This window comes from Gavialis gangeticus, unplaced genomic scaffold (assembly GCF_001723915.1).
Source record: "Gavialis gangeticus isolate Ggan-Ray unplaced genomic scaffold, GavGan_comp1, whole genome shotgun sequence".
Lineage (NCBI taxonomy): Eukaryota > Metazoa > Chordata > Crocodylia > Gavialidae > Gavialis > Gavialis gangeticus.
In genome coordinates, this window is record NW_017728992.1 from 177,538,765 (window position 1) to 177,547,328 (window position 8,564).

Below are 8,564 nucleotides of genomic sequence, written 5' to 3' on the forward strand. Positions count from 1 at the left end.
TGGACCTGGACCCTGGAAGGGCCAACTTTTTGTACCCCAGACCCCTGAATAAAGTAGCTAAAAAGTCAAAAGTCCTTCCTTCCTTCCTATTTCTAACCTCTCTCCTTTTTCAAAGATGAAAACAATTATAAAAAATAAATAAATAAATGGAGTATTTGTGATTAGATAGCATAGGATACAGCAAAAGGTCTTTGATTTAAGCGTGAATAATTAATCTCTTTTCTTTATGTAGATATAAATAAAGCTAGGGATATGAATAAAAAAGATACAAATTTGCTTACAATTTATTAAAAATATGTAACCTCTCCCAAGTCATTAGTTTTAGTTTTGTCTTTCAATTCTCCTCATTTATATTCAAATCTGTTCTCCCTCTCCCTCTCTCTCCCTCTCCCTCTGCCTTTCTTTCTTCCTTCATACTGTTTTGTTTCAGAGCTGGTAGCAGAAATAGATGTATTTATATGTATATCCAAAGCATAGGAGAAATTGTCCCTGGTCCTTGTACAGGGGTACACAGTGTGTGGGGAGGAAGAGTTGGGAGAAACAGGGCAGGAAAGGAAAATGTGAAAGGAGTACATTTCTCCTTTACTATGCACACAGCCAATACTTAAGTGGACCCAGTTTCCATTCCTGTATTTGCCCAGGACATGATGTGCTGAGTGGTTTGACTAAGTATCTAGACTGAGTGCACAGCTTAATCCCACAGTGTGCTCATTCCCACTTAACAGATCCTAAGTGATTTCAGTTCTCATGACCTTAAGTTCTTTTTACAAAATAGCATCCTGTGCTTACCTTTACAGAGTGAGTTTCTGTGGTATAGGCAACATACCATTGAACAATAAGACATCTTTTATGCCAACTGCATTTATACTATTCCTATTGTAGTGGCTAAGATAAAATAGGGTTTGAAAAAGGAGGAGGAGAAAGAGAAAGAGAGAGAAGGAAGACTGCAATAGGCTTGATGCTGAGGTGTGCCAAGCTCATGCTCAGTGAAGCTAAGGGTGAGAAAAAGCAGGGGCTTTATGTTGCTAATGACACATAGCAAGTCAGAATGACCAAAAGATAGCCCTGTGTTTTATTGTTTGGAGATTTCTCCGCTAGCAGAGGATGAAGTGGAGTACCAAGTATTTAAGCACTGCCTGTGTTTTACTCTCAGCATGAACCAATGCACCATACACAATATGTGCAGTAGCCGTCTTTTATGCTATGAATGAATTCTGATACTGATTGTCTGCTTTCTTAGTGCACTTAGCAAGGTTTGAAGATTAATCCCAATATATTTCATATGTCTTTATGTGTTTTTAAGAATATTATAGTACCCATCAGCATTATGAAATGTAATTGATTTAAAATAAAACTGAGAGAAGTTAGAATGGAGTTGTACTTTTCCATTCTTCCAAGTAAATACTAAAGGTGAAAGCCTGAATGACTGTTTATACACCAAGAGTATGGGTAGATGGATGCACAAATCTATATTACTTGCAGTAATAAGAAAACTAATATTGGTAAAAATGAGATATCTCTGTTTATGCGGTAGAGCAGATGTCAGCCCCTTTCCCAGTCTCCTGCCAACAGCTCCATATACCAGCTGTTCAAAAAGAGGTTTTGATAAAGCGTTAAAGTCTGAGTGTTGCTGATTTCTATGCACATTTGTGTTTGCGAAAATTAAAGGAATAAAAAAGGCATTTCCTCTTTTTCAAGGTTGTTCATATTACAACAAATTCATATTTCATGTGTTTACATAGTAACATAACTGATTTTTTTTAACAGCAAACACTCTTAAGGGATGAGGTTCATAAAAAAATATTAGCATAAGCCAAAGACCCTTACCTTTCACATGTATAAAATATGCCAAATCACTTGGTTTTCATTCTTTGTATTTGTTTGACAAATACATTCTGTCAAACTTTAATAATGATTTTTTTCAATTTAAGAACAAATATTCTTCCCCCCTTCAAGGATATTCTGTAATTTGTCCTCAGCTCCTCTTTGCAATTTATGATCTGTTTCATATGAATTTGCTGATGTGCTGAATGTCTGTTGGTTACATTGATTACACTCAGCATCAAAGTATGGAGCTGTATGAAAAATGTTCATTGCTTCTAATCCATTTTCTTTTGGCTTAGGTTCTCTGGGGACAAGAATACCATTTTAGAGGGTGGAAATGGCTCAAAATTGAAAAATAATTTAAATGAAATTAATGTTTTACTTTGTTAAAGTTTTGGTTAGGCAAGTTCAGGACCCAATTACTATAAAAGTTTCAGAGTTTAAAAACAGGGGTCCATTTAGTTCATCTATTCTGGCATCATGTACATCAGCAGATCATTACATTTCATCCAGATACCCCTATATCAAGTTCTAGTACTTTTGATTGTCCTAAAGCACTTAAGTCCACAGGAGACTAAATTTGTGTGCCACAGACAAAGAGTAGGAGAAAGACCAAGATGTCACCAAGGCCCACATCTTCTGAACCTGGCAGGAAATTGTTCAAAGGAGATTCCAGTCTGTTAACCATATCCGATGCAGCAGAGTAGGCTAACAGACCTCCAAGGTCTCTGCCAGTCTAACCAAGGGAAAATTCCTTTCCTACCCCAAATCTGGTAACCATTACACCCTTGAGCATATACACAAGACACACCAGCCAGCTATATAAAAAGAAGTTTCTCTGAACCATCTCACAGCACCGGTTGGGACTACGTAGCGTGCTATCTCAAGCTGTACCTAATGTGATATTTCACAGGAAGACAAAAGGCAAAGAAAAAGGGTGGGGGCAGGGGGTAGAAATGGTCTATGAGGGGACTGGTGCATCGGTGCGGGGGCTCTCTGTGGCCAGGGAGAAGAAGAAGCTAGTTGTGGGGGAAGGAGGGCGTACAGTTAAAACAGAAAAGCCCTAGGGCTCAAGTAAGTGGCTAGGCATTTGCAGTTGTTCATTAGGCTGAATTAACCCACTTTAGATTGGGTTAACCCAGGTCAATCATGAGCTAGTTCATTCCTGAAGTGAACTAACTTTAGATCATGTGTGCCATTTTAGGTCAACTTAAGCCCTGTGAATGCATGCATGCCGGGCCATTAAGACTGACCTAACTTTGGATCAAGTTTAGGTTGATCAAAATGTAAAGCTTGTACATACCCTTTGGCTTAACAGAACTGAAGTTTTTCTGGACATGTTTAAGGGCACACAGAAAATCCCTTTATCCCCATAGCTCAGAAAGAAAAGGGATGGACCTGAAGACTGACATTCATAGATAAGTAATGATGAGTCTGCAAGGAGTTCCACCACTATAGGTAGGCAGGAAATTTTTTGTTGTTGTCTCAATTCAATATCCAGTTATTGGATCTTGTTCTGCTTTTGTCAGCAAGACTGATAAGCCTTCAATGGGAGATCTAGTTTTCACATGTATAGCAGGATGGGACATAGCATGTAGTAGAGCCCCCTGATAACCTCTGGATTCCTGCTTACTTGATTCCAAGGTTCTCCTTCTCCTGCCACACCTTGATGTCTCTTGGAAGAAAGTAGTCACAGAGAGGCTGCCCAGGACCCTGCGGAACCACTTATCTCATCTAAATACCTGTCTCTCTTGGCTAACTCAGTCCCAGGTCCTTATGGGATATGTTCCTTGACTCTTAAGGCACCAGTGGTGTTGAGGATGATTCATACTCTCCAACCTCCCCTAGGCCATGCCCATGCCTCATAGGTGGTATCATTCCATCACTCTCCTGTTGACGTTCAGCCTTCTTGGCCTCTGCCCCTTTTCTGTCACTGAAGCCTTCTAGCCAGGCCCACTGTGTTGGTCCTGGCTATTGGGCTCCAGCCCTGGTCCTGCCGTCTTGGGCTTTTATCTCTTCCCGTCTCAGGCTGCAGGCCCCTGGTCCCAGTCTTTGCCTGTCTCTGGACTCTGGGCTCTTTAGTCCTGTCTCTGCCCTCTCTAGGCAGTGATGGGACTTCCTTTCACCCCTACTTAGTCCCACCAAAACCGCAGGTAAAATCAACTGAAAGTCAAGCTAATGTCCTACCCCAGCCATAGGTACACCTAAGTCCTAACAAAAGGTTTGCTGATGCTTTATCTTAAGTAGCAATTTACTAGTCTGCTGCTTTAAGAATGCAAATCTCCCTCAGGTAAACCCCCTTCCAGGCTTCTCGCTATCTGGTTCCCAAGAGTCTGATCTCCTACCAGGAGTCTCTCAGTGTGAGGGCTTCACTTCTCTGCAGGGCTACCTCCCTGCTTTGCACTCTCTGCACTCTTCCAGGCACTCTCTTCCTCCAACATTAATCCTCTGATCCTGCTCTTATCCACCTTCTCTCATTAGCACCTGGACCCAGTGACTCACTGGTCACAGGTGTCAGTCTTTCAGGGTGTTAGAAGATTGGTCACCTCTCCCTCCCCAAGCTGCCGATTCTTGGGCTGGCAATTTTTATCTTAATTGTTGGTTTACTCTCACAGCAGCCCTCCTGATGAGCCTGTTTAGTCTTTGGAACAAAAATCTCTAGCTCCCTATTACTACATGCAAAGATATATTTGTTGAGTAGCACCCCAATCTTTTCTTCAATACGCCAAATAAATTGAGTTCTTGAATGCTCACGTGATAAGGTCTCAATACACACACACACACACACACACACATATTTAATTCTCCATTGAAGTGACACTATTTAGGACAAAATGGGAAATAAATGAAGTGAGACTAGGCTCTTAAAACTCTGAACACTGCTCCCTGTTCTAGTCCATGGCTTTTACTTTATTCTAGTATTGAGAGATGACCCAGAATGCACCAGTATACTACAGAATGTGACAGCCATCAAATTACATGTTCTGTGGTGCAGGGAGACCCTGAATCCGGGTTAATGGTAGGGAAGTCAGTGAAAGTAGTGACAACAACAAAGTTTAAAATAAAATTTAAATATGAAGATGATACTGACTGTCCTAAATATATTTTATTTAAATATGAACAAATGTATCATTTCTTTAGTCCTGAAATAAAAGTAAAGAGGGTAGACCTAGACCACTGGCTATGTTTTATGCATCTGAAATTACCAAAAAAAGAGGTGCAGGTTAACACAATGGAGAGTCAGTTACAAGAACTCAGTTGGCAAAACGTATATTCCTATTTGAGGATGAAACAGAACAAAAATGGCCAAGATCTGGGGGGAGTTATAGCCAAATCAACATGGGGTTATTTTTTACTGAAACACAATTAGTTTGTTAAATTCAGCAAAGCTTCCATCAGGATTTTGTTAAATACCAGTTTACTAGAAATATGCTGAATCAGGATTTTTAAAAAATCTTTTTCTGCAAAAGGTTTACATAGATCTACTCACCTTATTTGTTCAATTCTAATATGTGTCCCTCATCTTGGGACATGGGAGGAAAGCCCCTCATCTTACAATGGAGTACACGGGCAGTGGTGTGAGGGGTAGGTGTCTGCTGTGGCCCAGGCTCCAGCCCCTACCCAGGGTCAGGACCATAGTCAAAGCTGCTCCCTGTATCTCACTCCCTACACCCTGCCATCTCCCCCTGGCCTGTCCCTTTATTTCCCCTCTCTCTCCCCTCTTTACTCTTGCTTCATGCCAGCAAGCTCCACCCACACTGAAGCCTGGGGTACTGAGAATGACCCCAACCCAGCCCTGTAGCACCGGCATGCACCCTGCTCCAAGCAGAATGGGGACCAAGACTGAAGGTGCAGAGCAGAGGCTAGAGGAGCAGGGGGGAACAGTGGCTGGGGGGAGTGGGGAGCACAAGCTGAAGTAGAAGAGGGGAGCAGAAGCTGATGGGAACAGGAGACTCAAGGCTGCAGGGGGGGCAGGTAGGAGGCAGAGGTGATGGGGGGCAAGCATAAGCAGGGGTAAGCTGCTTGACCTTCCCATACCATCTACCCCGCTGGTGCCGGCACCCCTACAGTGGTGGGAGGGATTAATTAAAGATGAACCTCCAAATACTAGATTCTATACATGAACCATTATAACAAATGTATAAATTTTCTAAGTATAGAATCTAATTATTGGGGAGTTATCTTAAATTCAGGGTCATCCATGTCAGAAATTGTGTTGGGATTGAAGCAAATTGTTATACTTTTCTAATATATATATATTTTATATTGATGTAACAGGTGCTTATGAATAGATGTAAACAATGTTAAATTACATAAGTTCACCCAAGCCCTATTGCCAGGTGCCTACAGTTATAATTGTAATTTGGTCAATACAAAATAAATATAATCAAAAATCAAAACTTAGAGGAAACCTAAGCCAAATAAAGAACATTATCTGTGATGTTTAGAATACCACTAGTTTCTGTTTTAGGGAAAATGTCAAAGGTGGCCCTCTACTAAGGTATCCATTTGGGGAATTTAATTTGAAGAACTGACAGCAAAAAAGCACTGTTGTTGGCAAGGTACTATGATTATTGAGGATAACAACTAATGTTATGCAACCACCATAACTATGTAATATCAACTGCTAAGAACACAGTTTATATGTTCCTAGTGATTTTTGCATTTCAAAATTGGGCACATACGTTCCTGTTCCACCTGCAATTTTGAAAGACAGTTCTACTTATAACAGCTATCACTAATTTAGCCAGGAAATTATAAAGCAGAATGGGGACCTGAAGTAGAAGAGTGGAACAGAAGCTGATGGGAACAGGAGACTCAAGGCTGCAGGGGGGTAGGTAGGAGGCAGAGGTGATGAGGGGCAGGAGACTCAAGGACAGGGTGGCATCTAAGGGGATGTGCAGACCTTACAATTAGATCAACCTAACTAGGGTTAGGTCCATCTAAATGCCAATCTGTACATATATTTGGGAAGGTTAGATCAGGCAAAAATGGCCAGCCTAATCTAACTTTAGTTTACTTAAGAGAAGAACTACTTAACTAGGGCTAACGCATGCCCAATCTAACCTGAACATGTTTGGAGTGCAGCCCTTGGGGCTGAGATGATCTCAGACTCCCTCCAACATTTGACAAGGTGAGGAAAGGCCTCAAGCAAATGAAGAACAAGAAGGCATCTGAAGCAGACAGAATTCTCACAGAAATCTTCAAGCAGGGGGGAGAAGAGCTCATATCACAGCTTCATTCCCTCATTTTAAGGATCTGGAATGACAAGAAAATCCCAGACAACCTCAAGGATGACATGATTGTGACAATCTTCAAAAAGGAGACAAGTCCAGCTGACTTGTCTCCTTTTACAAAAAGGATAGCCTTGCTGTGCAGCACAGGAAAATCACTGCAAGAACTCTGCTGAACTGCCTCCTTCCACTTGCTAAAGAGGTAGTCCTGGAATCTCAGTGTGGGTTTATGGCATCAAGAGGCACGCCTGACATGATCTTCACATCTCACCAGCTGTAGGAGAAATGCTAGGAACAACATAAGTCTCTCTACATGGCCTTTTGACCCTGTCAGCTGAGAAATATTGTGGAGGATCCTTCAATACCAACTGAAATGTGTCACTATTCTCTGCCTTCTCAATGATGGTGTGTGAGTGGTAGCTCTCAGTAATGGATCTATCACAGATCTCTTTAAGGTTAAAATGGGAGTTAAGCCGCAACATCACTCCAACACTGTTCTCAATATTCCACAATGCTGCATCTTCCCACTAACAAGCTTCCAGCCATAATGGAGCTAAACTACTGTGCAGAAGGTAAGCTGTTTAACCTCAGCCAACTCTAAGTCAAAATTAAGACTTCCCTGACCTCAGTCATTGAGCTCCCATATGCCGATGATGCTGTAGTGTGTGCCCACTCAGAAGTCGACCTTCCGGCAATCGTCAACATCTTTACTGATGCATACAAGAAAATGGGACTAATGCTTAACATCAGAAGACTAAGGTCCTTCACCAATAAGCTCCTAATGAACAGTCCTCAGCTCCGATAATCCAGATCCATGGGGAGACTCTGGAGAATGATGCATATTTCCTGTGCCTCAGAAGCCATCTCTTGCAGAAAAGTGACATCAGTGAAGAAATCCAACATCACCTCAAATGTGCAAGTGCAGCCTTTGGATGCCTGAAAAAATGGGTGTTCAAAAATCTTGACATCAGAACCAAAACCAAGCTCATGGTTTATCAAGAAGTCATGATCTCCACCTTACTGTATGGAGCTGAGACATGGACAACATACAGGAAACATCTAAAGTTATTGCAGAAGTACCATCAACACTGCCTATAGAAGATTTTCCAAATCCAGTGGGAAGACAGACTGGTATTAGCATCCTTCTGCAAGCAAACACCATGAGTGTTGAGGCAATGACCAACTTCAGCAGGCTGGCCATGTCATCCAGATGTCCAATTCCAGACTCCTGAAGCAAGTTTTATTTTCCCACCTCAGCCAAGTTGTACGCTGAAGAGGACAGCAGAGAAAGCACTTCAGGAACCCTCAGTTTAAGGCCATCTTAAAAAAATGCAATGTCCATGTCAATTCATGGGAAACTATCACCCAGGACCACCCCAAATGGAGGAAGAGTCTGCTGCATTACTTTGAAACCTTGTGACAGAAGTAGCATGTTGTGAACCAAATCAAGAATCCAGAACCACCCACTCCACACAGAATCACATGTCTAAGCTGCAGAAGAGTCTG